The sequence below is a fragment of the Oryctolagus cuniculus genome, chromosome 5 (genome assembly GCF_964237555.1).
Source record: "Oryctolagus cuniculus chromosome 5, mOryCun1.1, whole genome shotgun sequence".
Lineage (NCBI taxonomy): Eukaryota > Metazoa > Chordata > Mammalia > Lagomorpha > Leporidae > Oryctolagus > Oryctolagus cuniculus.
This window is the reverse complement of record NC_091436.1, coordinates 68,021,000-68,035,741: the sequence shown is the minus strand read 5'-3', so window position 1 is coordinate 68,035,741 and position 14,742 is coordinate 68,021,000.

Genomic DNA, 14,742 nt, shown 5'->3' with positions numbered 1-14,742 from the left:
AACAATCTCCCACTACATTTTTTATGTCTTTGATGTGAGATTGAAAATTAAGGAATGAGATAAAATAATCTCTTCATGATATGAGTAGTGTCATTGAATCAATTTCTTTTATAAAGTGTTTCTTGAGCACAATTTCAATGACATTTTCATTATTCATATTGGTTGAACCTATAGGCCTGTTAAATGTGACACATTATTAATGTTAATAAGACAAAAACACAATGTCTTCAGAAGATTGAACTGAGTTTCAAGCAGAGATAGCCAACAGTGCTATTCTTTCTCAATACATGGTAATTACCATTTCTCATTGGTGAAAAGAGCTAATTAAATATCATTAGGGATATTTTTAAATAAATGTAAGGACTGCAACAAATCATGAAGGAATCAAGGCAAGATAAGAAGTTCTGAAAAACTAATTCTGGCAAATTGAAAGATTGGACATTAGAGTTTTTGATGAAATGTCATCTTTGTGTCTGTTGGAAACAGAAAATAAATTCAGTAAGAAAACACATCACAATTTCTGATTCCAAATGTTATTTGAATGTGCCTAAATATCTTGCATATCTGAACCCTGGATGCCATTCTTAATGACTTATACTTGTAGTGGTATTTAGTAGGTATGCACATGTAGAAGAAACTAACTGATGGTGGAATCTGACAAACATTTTTTTATCCACCAAATTAAATATGTAAAATGGCTGAGTTACAAAATTTCAGCACTTTTTTGTGTAATTTAATAAATATTATTTATTAAAAGAATAATTTGACATTATGTAAGATCTGTAATAACTGAGTTTATAACTTGATCATTGATAAAATTGGTTAAGATATTACATTTGAGAAGTATTGCTGTAAGGAATTTAACCAAGAATATTAAAATAATATCATAAAGTATAATTGAATAGGTGGAACTCTGAAGAGCTACTATCACATAGATAATAGTTTGCTCTATCAATAAATAAAATTTATTTGCTTTATATTTAAATCAAGTAAGTGGATGAAAAGTAGATCACTATATTTAAAATAATTCTAGCACTCTAGTAAGTAAATTTGGGGAATTTTTATTTATGTAATCCCCAAATTAAGAGTTACAATGCATAGAAAAATATATAACAAATATCAAAATCTCCTTTGTTAAAATATTTTCAAAATTGCTGTTGCTTTTATGGCACTTAATACTTGTTTTTATTAGCAAAATTTGTTGTCAGTAGAAGACACTTTGGGAAGAAATATATTGGCTTCCTAATTATGGAACATAAAAGTGGATAATTCATTAAAAATATATATTTATTTTGATCTTTCAAACAATAAGACAATCTTCCTTAATTACGAGCTTTTGTTTATGTGCTTATACATGTTACAAATTGAATCAGCTCAATACATTAGTTTACACAATAAAGGTAAGCCACCCAAAACATTCCAATTCAGCATATTACTTATTTTAAAAGGTATTTGATACATGGTTTCTTACCTTATTTTCCATTGTTTCTTAAAATGCCATCCCATTCCATCTTCAAGACTTCAAGACTGGAAATGGCTTCCAAAGGGTAGTAAACATCTTTATTTCCAATATCATATGCTGGTTAAAATGAAAATACATTTCACCTTAATTATTTCCCTCCCTATAATTAGCAGCTAATCTTATCCACACATAGCTGCAGGCTCAGAACCAGTAAATACTTGAATGTCTGAATGATTGGGGAACTTTACTTTCTGATAATTACAAGATATAATTACTTTGATGCTTTCAAAGACCTTTCAGTGATTAAGAAAGCTTTTCTAATTCAGGCATAACATTTGTATTACTAATAAACTAAAATGTCGTATCCTTGAATATTTCACAAATCTGAAAGAAGCACCAATTCTAAAAGTGGTATTGCAGCCTTCAGGGGAAATAATTTAGGTATTTAAAAGCTTTGCATTCTATAAAATCTGATTTCGTAAATTTTATTTTAAAAATATATAATAAATTAAGATGTATAAAGTCAATAAAATTGGCATATTTTTGAAAGATGACCTCTGGGAAATATAGAATAATTAATTTAAAAAGCATGCTTAATTTTAAAGAAAATGTTTTTATCTCCAGCAGAACTTAATACTTAAACCAACCATAAGAGGAGTATTAAGAAAATTTGTACTAAGGTAATTCACACAAGCATCTGTCAGTAGGAAATTTAATGTATTAAGATGGTAGGATTTTTATTTTCTGTGTGACAGCGAATAAGACATGGAAATTGTTGCTGAATTGTAATCTGAATATAGGAAAAGCCAGAAGTGGGGAACTCACTTTTGAAAGCTGGGGAAAAGTAAGTAATTTACTGAAATTATAATGCAGATCTACTTTTCTTTATGATGAATGCAGCCTTTTAAAAAAGTTATCACTGTCACTCCTACTAAAATGCAACAAATCAATGCCAGTGAGGCAGGATGCAGCAGAGTAAAGGCAGACATGCCAAAGAACAATTCACTTGGAGATTCTTTCCAGTAGAATCCTGAGATAAAAAATTGCCATGCATATTTTCTTAGCACTCAATAAGCATGTGTAACTCTAATCCCTATATGTGCAATAACCTCACTTGAGTTTTATTATAGAATAGTCATAGAAAGACATTGAGATACTTGAAATAAAAGTAAAGTTAAACTTTTGGTGTGAGCATTTGGTGTAGTAGTTACAACAGCACTCGGGACACCCACATCCCATGTCAGAGTGCTTGTATTCACGTCTAGGCTCTTCTCTCAATTTTATCTTTCTGATAATGCACACTCTGGGAGGCAGAAACCTATGGATCAGTTTGGTGGATCCTTGCCACTACAAAGCTACAGGGGACTTGCAGTGAGCTCCTGGTTTCTGGCTTCTAGTTATAATCTAGCCCTTTCCTAATTGTTGCAGACCTGTGGAGGAGTGAAATTACAGAAAAGATAACTGTCTTTTTTCTCTTTGTCTTTTATCTACTTTTCTTATAAATAATCTTAAGAAGAGTTTTTACAAAGACGGTACATAGGATCTCAAGGTAATTTCAATAAGAAGTTTGATTTAGTAGAATTATTATCATTTACCATTTTCTTTATTTAACTAGTTTTGTATTTTAATTGTTCTATTTGTTTAAATTTCTACCAATGTCTAATGCGAGATATGTGATTATTTTAAGAAATAGATACCTGAAAAATGCTTGAAATGCTTAGTCAATATATGAAAGTCAATATCATTGTAATACATCGATCCTAAATCATCTGAAAATAAATCAGAAATCAATTATATTTCTTATAGATGCAAAGAATAAAATAACAGATCACACTTTTTTTAAAAGATCTCTTTATTTATTTGAATTTTCAGAGTTTCAGAGAAGCAGAGGCAGAGAGAGAGAGAGAGAGAGAGAGAGAGAGAGATGTCTTCCATCCACTGGTTCACTCTGCAGTGAGTGTACCTAAAATTGATAAAATCTCTGTAATGAAGTCTCTAAAATATTGATGAAAGAAAAGAAGACACAACAAATGAACAGTCATCCCATATTTATGTGTTAGAAGAATCAGTGCCATTGAAATGACCACAATACTCAAGCAATTAAGACATAGTGCAATATTTTTGAAAATAGTAACTATATTTTTACAGAAGTAAAAATCAAGGATACCAAATAGCCCAAAGAATTCTGAACAACAAAGAAAGCTCAAAGGATATAATACTTCTAGCATTTAAAATATATTACAAAATTACAGTAATTATAAATAGGAAGAAATAGCATGAAACAGACACATAGACCAATGAAACAAATAGAGATCTCAGAGACATCAACAGTTGAATTATCTTTGAAAAAGCTGTTGGAAACATACACTGCAAAAAGGACAATCTTTCAATCATTCATGCTGGGGAAAATAGTTATTATTTTTTTAAATCTTACATGTATTACTTATAAACACAGATTTAGAAACACAGTGATACTTCCCATTCTACCCACTCTCCCTTCCACTCACACTCCTACATTTCTTCTTCCTCCCTCTACTATCCTCACTCTTAATTTTTAAAAAGATCTACTTTCAGTAAATATCATTTTTAATAGCTGTCAATATTCCATAGTGTATCCATACCATAATTTCTTTATCCAGTCATCAGTTGATGGACATCTGGTTGATCTTAGCTATTGTGAATTGAGCTGCAATAAATATGGGGGTGCAGATCACACTTTTTTTAAAGATCTCTTTATTTGAAAAGCAGAGTATCAGAGAGGCAGAGGCGGGGGAAGAGAGAAAGAGAGAGAGAGAGAGAGAGAGAGAGATGTCTTCCATCCACTGGTTCACTCTCCAGATGTCTGCAATGGCTGGAGCTGTACAGCCGGGAACTTCCTCCATATCTCCCACACAGGTGTAGGGGCCCAAGGACTTGGGCCCTCTTCCACTGCATTCCAAGACCAAAGTAGTGAGCTGGATCACAAGTGGAGCAGCCAGGACACAAACTGGCTCCCATCTGTGTTGCTGGCACTGCAGATGGCAGCTTTACCCACTATACCATAGCACTGGCCCATTTCATATCCCTTGGGTAAATTGCCAGGAGAGGGACTGCTGGGTCATATGGTAGATCTATTTTCAGATGTCTGAGATATCTCCATACCGTCTTCACCATGATCAGTTTACATTCTCACCAAAAGTGTATTGAGGTACCTTTTTTACCATATCCTACTCAGCATTTGTTGTTTGTTTATTTCTGTTTGAGGGCTGTTCTAACTGGGATGAGATAAAACCTCATTGTGGTATTGATTTGCATTCCCCAGATAGCTACTGAATCTGAGCATTTTTTCATGTGTCTATTGGCCTTTTGAATTTCCTATTTTGAAAAATACCTGTTCAAGTTCATGCCCATTTCTTAACTGGATTGTTTGTTTTTTTGTTGTTGAGTTTCTTGAGCTCTATATATATTCTGGCTACTAACCCCTCATAAATTGCATAATATGCAAATATTTTCCCCAATTCTGTCAATTGCCTCTTCACTGTTCTGAGTGTTTCTTTGGCAGTACAGAAGCTTCTAAATTTTATGTAATCCCATTTGTCAGTTTTGGCTTTGACTGTGGTTCTCGGGTCTTTTCCAAGAAATCTTTGCCTATGCCAATGTCTTGTAGAATTTCTCCAATGTTCTCCTGTACTTTGATTATATCAGGTGCATATTTATGACTCTAATCCATTTTGAGTGGATTTTTGTGTAAGGTTTAGGTAGGGGTCAAGTTATATACTTCCACATGTGGAGATCCAGTTTTCCCAGAAGAATTTGTTGCATCCATGCTCCAGGGATGGATTTTAGCTCTTTTTTCAAATAAAATTTGTTTTAGATTCTTGGGTTGATTTTCGGAGTTTCTATTATGTTCCATTGATCTACATGACTACTTTTGGCAGGTACCAAGCAGTATTAATAGAACTGCCTTGTATTATGTCTTGAAATCTGGTATTCTGATGAGTCTGACTTTGTTTTTGTTGGATAAGATTCCTTTGCTGTTCAGGATCTCCAGTGTTTCCATATTCATTTTAGCATAATTTTTTCTTGATCTGAGAAGAATGTCCTTTGGAAACTCATTGAATCTATAAATTGCTTATGGTAATATGAACATTTTGATGCTATTAATTCTTCCAATCTAAGAACATGAAAGTTTGAAAATTGCATATTATGAAACTAGATCCCCATCTCTCCTCTTCCTGCCATATACAAAATCAATTAAAAATATTTTAAACACCTAAATATAGGACCTGAAAATTTGCAACTTCTTGGAGTACACAAGGGAAATTATTCAAGAAGTTGGAATATGCCAGAGATTTTTTTCAGACATCAAAAGCACAAGAATCAAACAGACAGAAAAATGAGATGTCATCAGCCTACAGTAATCCTTTATAGTAAAGGGAACAACCCATAATAGAGACAATCTACAGAATGGGATAATCTGAAAACTAGACAATTCTCAAAGGGTTAATAACTACAATGTATAAGAAACTCAAAAAAAAATAGCAAAAAAAACTCCTAAATATGCCAATAACAAATGAACATTAGGTTACAAAGAATTTCAAAAGAAGATATAGAAACACACTGCTGTTTTATTATATAATGCTCAACATAACTAGCCACCAGGGAAATGCAGATCAAAACCATAATTTGGTGTGATTCTCCTCAGTTAAATTATTTTCAAAATATTAAAAAAAAGTGTTGGTAAGAATGTGGAGAAAAAGGAACCACTGAATACCACTGGGAAGGTAAATCATTATATTTACCATGGAAAGTAGAATGGGAATTCTTCAGAAAACTTAAAATAGTACTACTATATATGATCCAGCAGTCGCACTGCTCCCTACACATCAAAGGAAATAAAATACTCTGTTGAAGAAACATTCATTTCCCCATGTATCTTGCAGCACTATTCACAACAGCCACAAAATGGAAAACTCCCATGTTCCCATCAACTGATGAATAAAGAAAATGAAGTAATGTTGCACACACGTCCACTGGAGCATTATTCACCCCAAAATGATGAAATATTTCCATTTGTAACAACACAGGGTTTTGTTAAGTGAAATAGGCCAAGAGCAGAAAAGATAAGTACCACATGAACTCATTAATATATGAAATCTAAAAAGGCGATCTCATCGAAGGTCAGCTTGAAATGGTAGCTACCAAAGTCTGAGGGGAGTAGGAAGGCATGGAGGAACAGGAAACAGTCTTGTAAGGGGCACTAAGTTATAGTTAGATAAAAGTAAGACATTCTAGTGTTCTGTTTCACATTAGAGTGATTATGGTAATGATAATGTACACTATACATTTCTGTAAAAAGTCTACAAAGATTTTGCTTTCACAATAAAGAGAGGTTAAATATTTGGAGAGATAGATATGTTTAACCTAGTTAAACATTACATACTATATACATGTATTGAAACATCACAGTGTAATATATATATATATATACACATATATATATAGTTTTAAAACTTTAACATTACAAAAGTCAGTGATGTAATTATGCATCTCCGGCCATTGCAGCCATTTAGGGAATCTGCGGATGGAAGACCTCTCTTTCTCTCTCTCTGCCTCTCCTTCTCTCTCTGTGTGTAATTCTGACTTTCAAATAAATAAATAAATCTTTAAAAAAAGATTATGAAATTTTAACTACTTCAATTTTTAACAACAAAGAAATCTATTCATTTATTTTAATTTTTTGTTTATTTATTTATTTATTTATTTACATTTATTTAATGAATATAAATTTCCAAAGTACAGAATATGGATTACAATGGCTTCCCCCCCCCCATAACTTCCCTCCCACCCGCAACTCTCCCTTTTACCTCTCCCTCCCCCCTTCCATTCACATCAAGATTCATTTTCGATTCTCTTTATATACAGAAGATCAGTTTAGCATACATTAAGTAAAGATTTCAACAGTTTGCTCCCACACAGAAACATAAAGTGAAAAATACTGTTTGAGTACTAGTTATAGCATTAAATCTCAATGTACAGCACACTAAGGACAAAGATCCTACATGAGGAGTAAGTGCACAGTGACTCCTGTTGTTGACTTAACAAATTGACACTCTTGTTTATGGCATCAGTAATCACCCTAGGCTCTTGTCATGAGCTGCCAAGGCTATGGAAGCCCCGTGAGTTCACTGACTCTGATCATATTTAGACAAGGCCATGGTCAAAGTGGAAGTTCTCTCCTCCCTTCAGAGAAAGGTACCTCCTTCTTTGATGACCCATTGTTTCCGCTGGGATCTCACTCGCAGAGATCTTTCATTTAGTTGTTTTTTTTTTGTTTGTTTGTTTTTGTTTTTTTGTTTTTTTTTTTTTTCCAGAGTTTCTTGGCTTTCCATGCCTGAAATACTCTCATGGGCATTTCAGCCGGATCCGCATGCCTTAAGGGCTGATTCCGAGGCCAGAGTGCTGTTTAGGACATCTGCCATTCTATGGGTCTGCTGTGTATCTCACTTCCCATGTTGGATCGCTCTCCCTTTTTTATTCTATCAGCTAGTATTTGCAGACACTATTCTTGTTTATGTGATCTCTTTGGTTTCTTATATATTTTGAATATAAAACCCTTGTCATCTGAATAGCTTACAAATATTTTCTCTCTTTCTATAGGATGTTTTTTCACACTACTGATTGTTTCTTTTTTTTAAAAAAAAAAAAGAGTATTTATTTATTTGAAAGGAAGGGTTACAGACAGAGAGAGAGAGAGAGGTCTTCCACTGCTGGTTCACTTCCCAAATGGGTACAATAGCCGGAGACAGGCTGCTCTGAATCCAGGAGCCACAACCTTCTTCTGGGTCTCCCACATTAGTGCATGGACCCCAGGTACTTGGGCCATTTTACTGCTTTCCCAGATCATTAGGAGGAAGCAGAATTGGAAGTGGAACAGCTTGGACTGAAACCCTGAGCCCAAATGGAACACCAGCACGGCAAGCAGTGGTTTTACCCACTACCCACTATGCCACTGTATCAGTCCCTACTGATTTTTTCTGTTGCAGTGCAAAATCACTTTAGTTTGAAGAAATCCTACTTGTTTAGTTTTTCTTTCATACCCTGTGTTTTGGGGGTCTGATCTAGAAAATTCTTGCCAAGGACAATATCCTAAAATATTTTCCTGTATTCTTTTAATAGCTGCTTCAGGTCTCAGTATTTTGACATTTACTGTATATTAATGAAGTTGAACTTATTTTCATTTTATTATTGTTTCTATCTCTTGACTATATTCCTGTGAAACTATAGTCTTTTTGCTTTTTATTTGCTGCATTTTTATACAGTGGAACAGGAAGTCTTGGACTGTAATGTAAAATAAAATATCTTATCTCAAAAGTAATAAATAAGATGTTAAATGTTTCAAATCCAAAATTTAAGTCTTTAATCCATGATATTTGATTTTTGCACATGAAGTAGACCTAGGTGTCTACTTACATTCCTCTGCAGTGGATATTCATTTGCTCCAGCATTACTTCTTTAAAAAGACTAATCAGGGTTTCTCCAGTGTTCTCTAATAGTTTGTCGGTGTTGGGTCATGGATTTAGATCTTTAATTCATGTTGAGTGGATTTTTGTGTAGGGTGTAAAGTAGGGGTCTTGCTTCATGCTTCTGCATGTGGAAATCCAGTTTTCCCAACACCATTTGTTGAATAGACTGTCCTTGCTCCAGGAATTGGTTTCAGATCCTTGATCAAATATAAATTGGCTGTAGATGTTTGGATTGATTTCTGGTGTTTCTATTCTGTTCCATTGGTCTATCCATCTGTTTCTGTACAAGTACCATGCTGTTTTAATAACAACTGCCCTGTAGTATGTCTTGAAATCTGGTATTGTGATGCCTCCAGCTTTGTTTTTGTTGTACAAGATTACTTTAGCTACTCGAGGTCTCCTGTGTTTCCATATGAATTTCAGCATCATTTTTTCAAGATCTGAGAAGAAGGTCTTTGGTATCTTGATTGGTATTGCATTGAATTTATAAATTGCTTTTGGGAGAATGGACATTTTGATGATATTGATTCTTCCAATCCATGAGCATGGAAGATTTTTCCATTTCTTGGTATCCTCTTCTATTTCTTTCTTTAAGGTTTTGTAATTTTCATCGTAGAGATCTTTAACGTCTTTGGTTAAGTTTATTCCAAGGTATTTGATTGTTTTTTAGCTATTGTGAATGGGATTCATCTTAGAAGTTCTTTCTCAGCAGTGGCATTGCCTGTATATACAAAAGCTGTTGATTTTTGTGCATTGATTTTATACCGTGCTACTTTGCCAAACTCTTCGAAGAGTTCCAATAGTCTCTGAGTAGAGTTCTTTGGATCCCCTAAATAAAGAATCATATTATCTGCAAAGAGGGATAGTTTGACTTCTTCCTTCCCAATTTGTATCCCTTTAATTTTTTTTTCTTGCCTAATGGCTCTGGCTAAAAATTCCAGAACTATATTTAATAGCAGTGGTGAGAGTGGGCATCCCTGTCTGGTACCAGATCTCAGTGGAAATGCTTCCTACTTTTCCCCATTCAATAGGATGCTGGCCATGGTTTTTCATAGATTGCTTTGATTATATTGAGGAATGTTCCTTCTGTACCCAAGTTGCTTAGAGTTTTCATCATGAAAGGGTGTTATATTTTATAGAATGCTTTCTCTGCATCTATTGTGATAATCAAATGGTTTTTCTTCTGCAGATTCCAAATACGGTGTATCATATTGATATAGTCACAGGCAAAGTCTTCTTGGAAAAGACCCCGGAGCACAGTTAAAGCCAAAATTAATAATTGGGACCACATCAAATTGAAAAGTTTCTGCACTGCAAAAGAAACAGTCAGGAAACTGAAGAGCAACTGACAGAATGGGAAAGAATATTTGCAAACTTTGCAACAGATAAAGGATTAATAACAAGAATCTACAAAGAGATCAAGAAACTCCACAACAACAAAACAGACAACCCACGTAAGAGATGGGCCAAGGAATTCAATGGGTATTTTTCAAAAGAGGAAATCCAAATGGCCAACAGAAATATGAAAAAATGTTCAGGATCACTAGCACTCAGGGAAATGCAAATCAAATCCACATGAGGTTTCACCTCACCCTGGTTAGAATGGCTCACATTCAGAAATCTACCAACAATAGATGCTGGAGAGGATGTGGGGAAAAAGGGACACTAAACCACTGTTGGTGGGAATGCAAACTCTGAATGCATTTGGAGATTCCTTAGAAGCCTGAATATAACCCTACCATACAACCCAGCCATCCCACTCCTTGGAATTTACCCAAAGGAAATTAAATTGGCAAACAAAAAACTGTCTGCACATTAATGTTTATTGCAGCTCAATTCACAAGAGCTTAGACCTGAAATCAACCTAAATGCTCATCAACAGTAGACTGGATAAAGAAATTATGAGATATGTACTCTATAGTACAATGAAAAAAAATGAAATCCGTTCATTTGCAACAAAATGGAGGAATCTGGAAAACATGATGCTGAGTGAATTAAGCCAGTCACAAATGGACAAATATCATATGTTCTCTTTGATTGGTGACAACTAACCAAGCACCAAAAAGGAAACCTGTTGAAGCGAAATGGACACTATGAGAAACAGTGACTTGATCAGCCCTTGATAAAGACTTAATACTTTATCCCTTTTAGTATTTTTTTATCTATTTAATACTGTCGATGTAGAACTTAATGCTTTATCCCTTTTAGTATTTTTTTTGTTCTACTTAATACTATTGGTTGAAATCTTTAACACACAATTATTCTTAGGTGTTTAAATTTAAATGAAAAGTGATCTCTGTTAAATATAAGAGTAAGAATAGGAGAGGGAGGAGATGTAGAGTTTGGCACATGCTCAATCGGACTAGCCCCAAATGGTAGAGTTAGAAACGTGCCAGGGTATTCCAATTCAATCCCATCAAGGTGGCATGTACCAATGCCATGTCACTATTCAAAGTGATCAGTTGTAATTCACAATTGATCATAATGATAGGATTAAGAATCAAAGGGATCACATAAACAAGACTAGTGTCTGCTAATAGTAACTGGAAGAATTAAAATGGGAGAGAATGATCCAACGTTGGAAATGGGATACACCACAGACTCATAGAATGGCACATGTCCTAAACAGCACTCTGGCCTCAGAATCAGCCCCTAAGGAATTTGGATCTGGCTGAAGAGCCCTTGAGAGTATTTTAGGCATGGAAAGGCAAGACACTCTGGCAAAAAAAAAAAAAAAAAAAATCTCTGTGAGTGAGATCCCAATAGAAAGAACGGGCCATCAAAGAAGGAGCTACTTTTTCTGAAGGGAGGACAGAACTTACACTTTGACTATGATCTTGTCTAAAAAGCATCAGAGTTGGTAAATGAAAGAGGCTTCCATAGCCTTGGAAACTCATGACAACAGCCTAGGGTGATTACTGATGCCATAAACAAGAGTGTTAATTGTTAAGTCAACAACAGGAGTCACTGTGCACTTACCCCCCTTGTAAGATCTCTGTCCTTAATGTGTTGTCCAATGTGAATTAATGCTATAACTAGTACTCAGACAGTACTTTACACTTTGTGTTTCTGTGTGGGTGCAAACTGTTGAAAGTTTTACTTAATATATACTAAATTGATCTTCTGCATATAAAGATAATTGGAAATGAATCTTGATGTGAATGGAATGTGAGAGGGAGCAGGAGGTGGGAGGGTTGCAGGTGGGAGGGAAGTTTTGGCAGGGGGAGAATCCACTGTAATCTAAAAGCTGTACTTTGGAAATTTATATTTATTAAATAATAGTTAAAAAAGACTATAAATTCTCCAATGAATGTTCTTAGCACCTCTATAAAAAATAAGTTTGCTGTGGATGTGTTGGTTTACTTCTTGTGTTTATATTTTGTTCCATCGGTCTATGGATCCTTTTTTACACCAGTATTATGCTGTTTTAATTATTGTAGGTTGGCAATGGAATTTAAACTCAAGAAGTGTGATCCACTTTTTGCTCAAGACTAAGTTGAATGTTTGGGATATTATCTGTTTCCACACAAATTTTCCAGTACTTTTCATAATTCTGTGAAAATTGTCATTGGGATTTTAAAGAGATTGCATTAAATCTGTCAACTGATTTGAGAGCATGCAGTTTAATTACATTGACTTTCTGATTCATGAACACAGGATGTCTCCATTTCTTTGTGTCCTCTTTAATTTCCTTTAGCAATTAGCGATAGAGTTAATTTTAGAGTTTTTTACTTATTTTTGAATTTAGTCTCAGGTATTTTATTTGATCTTATTTTGTAGTTATTGACAACCAGATTGTGGTCTTGGTTTCTTTTCCAGATGAATCACTGTTTCTATATAAACATGCTCATGATTTTTATACATCCTTCAATTTTCCAGATTTATATAATGCCCTAATACCTTTTTAGTGCAGTCTCTGTGGCTTTCTATTTTATCTGCAAACAATGACAAGTTGACTGCATCCTTTATAATTTGAGTGTCTTTTATTTCTTTCTCTTAACTAATTGCTGTAGCTAGAAGTTTCAGTATTATGCTGAAGGGAAGTGGTGAAACTGGAATCTTTGTCTTGATCTAGATATTAGAGTGAAGGCTTTCAGCATTTACTCAGTATGATGTCAGCTGTTGGATTATTATAGATGGACTTGAATTACTGAAGGATGTTCCTTCTATATTTAATTTGTTAAGTTTTTACCATGAAAGTATTTTGAATTTTATCAAGTCTCTTCTGCCTCTAATGAGATGATTTTATCCTCTTGCCTTGTTTTGCCGTATGGTGACTTTTAGCTTTTATATCACATATGAATGAGGGAATGTGTTGTGATCTTGACATTAAAACACTTTAAAGAAGCAATCATATCCTATTTTATCATTCATCATAAACTTCCTCTGTTAAATATCAGTGAAAATTAACAATGAAAGATAATTTAAAGTTCAAATAAATTAGTCTTTGATATAATTTTTAGTATATTTTGGTATTTTTTTCTGACAACTACTGAGTTATAAAAATCCAAGTCGCAATAAAGGCATTATGATTCCTGGAAAATCAAAGAGTCCTCTACAATTTCCTTACTACCAATTACAAAGAAAGTTCACAAGGAAAAACTAGGTGAAATCATTCAGAACATGGTTTACACTTAACTTGTGACAAAAGTTTATATTAATCTGTTAGAAAAGAAACATCAAGGAATACAGAAAAGGACATTCAGAATGTTGCTCTGAGACAATTCTTTGAATGGTTCAAATCACATTACCTAAAAATTTCATCATGGATGATTAGTTTTGTGGTAGACAGATACTTGTAATTAATATTCTCACCTCAGCTACCCTAAAATTAATTTTCAAGAAGATGGGGATGGCTATTCTCTTAGCAAAATTAATATTTTAGGGATGCCACCCCGGGATCTTCATTATCATTATTATTACTATTCTGATACTCTGTAAGAATTACTTAGTAAGTGTAAGTTTTCAAGAAGTGAGCAAGCAGTGATTCACTTTTAGTATACACAACAAATTAAAAACTCAAATTATATCACGGAGTTAAGAAAATAAGATAAATCATGCATGCAGTTGTTATACAGATTTTGAAAATGAAGTGAAATAATACAACTAAACATTTATCAATTTCACTAAGTACAGCTATGATTAGTGTAGCTGGAATTTCTGATGAGAAATATTATTTCCAAGGACAGGCATCTGGTGAAGTGATTATGATGCCACTTAGGACAGATATTATTTCTAAATACTTGAACGATAATTGTGGCAAGTAAAACATTCAGTGAAGTAATTTTAAAAATTGATTATATTCATAAATAACAAAAGTTTTGAGAATTTTTCATAACTTTGGTTTTTGATTTTATGCATTGAATCTTTATATTTCTATACTTAGGAAAATATAATTTTAACCCTTTAAAACTGCTCTTTCTGGGATTAGTGTTTGGCACAGTGATTAAGACATCACTTGAACATCCTGCATACCATGTCGAAGTGAGTATGTTCCACTCATATGTCCACTTCCAATTCCAATCTTCCGCAAATGTGGCCCCTATGAAGCAGTAGTTTAAAACTCAAGTAGTTTAGTCTCCACCACCTGTGTGAAAATTATTGAGTTCTGGGCTCCTGGTTTTGTCCTGATCCAGCACCAGCAGTTGTGGGCAGTTGGGAAGTGAACCAACTGAAGGAAATTCTCTCTCTCTCTCTTTTCTCTCACTCTCTCCCTCTTTCTCATTCACATAAATAATATTTCAAACTGCTCTCTGCTATTTAACAAAGACAATC